We start from the raw sequence: 1,756 nt of genomic DNA, 5'->3' as shown, positions 1-1,756 counted from the left end.
TCCAAAGGGGCACCCCAAGTAGGAGTGATAGTATGAAGGTGCACTTCTACCTTCATCCCTTGTTTTTTAAATGAATGTGTCTAATATTTAGGGTAGGACACCATAAAATGGTTGTTGATTTAATGCATGTATTACACTTTAGTTGATGTCCATATTTGCAGTGTGGTGGTTTCAACCTGTATGTACCAAAGGACAAAGTATTCTTAAACTTAATCCTTTGTAAGTAGGACATTTGTTGAGTTTAATTCCATTAAGGTGTGGCCCACCTCAATCAGGATGGACTTTAATCCTATTACTGGAAACATTTGTAAGCTGAATGAAATTCAGACACAGAGAGAAAGCCATGGAAGCAAGAATCTGAAATACAATGAAAGATAGAAAAGAATGGAGAGGCCAAGAGAGGCTAACATGTGCCTTGCCATAAGAAAAGCAAAGGACCAAAAATCCCCAGCAGCCAACTGAAGAACACAACTGCTTTGGAAGAAAGCATCACCCTGATAATGCCTTGATTTGGCTTGTGCCCAACCTCAATCTCTGAGCAAATAAATTCCCATTGTAAACCTGAACCATTTCATGGTATTTACTTGAGAAGTCTAGAAAAATACAACAGATTTTGTTACTGAAAGTGGGGTGCTGTTATTACAAAATACCTAAAAATTGTGGAAACAACTTTGAAATTGGGTATTGGGTGGAGGCTGGGAGAATTGGGAGGTACTTGAAAGATCAAGCTTAGATTGTCTGAAGAGACTGTTGGTAGAAATATGGATGCTAAAATTACTTCCAAGAAGTCCTTAGAAGAAAATGAGGAATACATTATTGGAAACTGGAAGAAAAGATATACTTGTTTTCAAGTGGCAGAGAACTTGGCAAAACTGAGTTCTGATATTAGATGAAAGACAGAACTTGAAAGCAATGAGCCTGAATATTTAGCTGGAGATTTCAAAGCTAAGTGTGGAAGGTCCATCCAGGTTTCTCCTTACAGCTTACATTAAAATGTGACAGGAAAAGTTTAAGCAGAGAACTGAACTCATGGGTCCAAGGAAACCAGAAATTGATGGTTTTGAAAATTGTGAGCTTCCAGAAAGGGAATCACAAGAGAACAGTGCCCTATATGAGGGTTTGATTGAATATGGATCCTATAAGAAATTTCCATAGAAGACGGGATTGGAAATGCAATTATCCAGGAAGATTTATGGAAAGTTCTTTGCTCTGATGATTTGGACCCCTGTGAACTACATGCAAAGATGATATGTGGTTTGCATAATTGGTATTAATGGAATTGCTGCCAGCCTGGACTAAAAGGAACAGAGAAGGGAAAAATTGAAAGTAAAATCACATCAAGAGCAGAACCATGGAAGCTGAGGTCTGAAGGAGTGAAGACATCTCTTGTGCCAAGACAGTGTGCCCTCCCATGTTTGTGGAATGGGTGAGTGTGACCTGGTGCTTCAAGAGGTTGGTCAGAAAGAGTGTTATCACCCCACTGTTCTCAAAGAGTGGAGCCTATGCCCCAGGGATTTCAGGGAGTCTGGACACCACCCTAGTGTTTCGAGAGGGTGGATCCTGTCCCCCACATTCTCAGAGCCTGGCTAGTATGCCAAAGCTTGGAGAGGCTGGAGCCTTTACTGAAGTGTCTGGGGAAAGCAAAGCCACATGCAAGGACTTGGAAGGGGTGGAGCTGTTGCTTCATCCAGATTGGAGGATAAAACATCATTCCAGACATGACCCTAAGACCTTACAATCTATTGGAGTATGCCCT

This window comes from Choloepus didactylus, chromosome 6 (genome assembly GCF_015220235.1).
Source record: "Choloepus didactylus isolate mChoDid1 chromosome 6, mChoDid1.pri, whole genome shotgun sequence".
In the NCBI taxonomy this organism is placed as follows: domain Eukaryota; kingdom Metazoa; phylum Chordata; class Mammalia; order Pilosa; family Megalonychidae; genus Choloepus; species Choloepus didactylus.
This window is presented reverse-complemented; position numbering follows the sequence as displayed.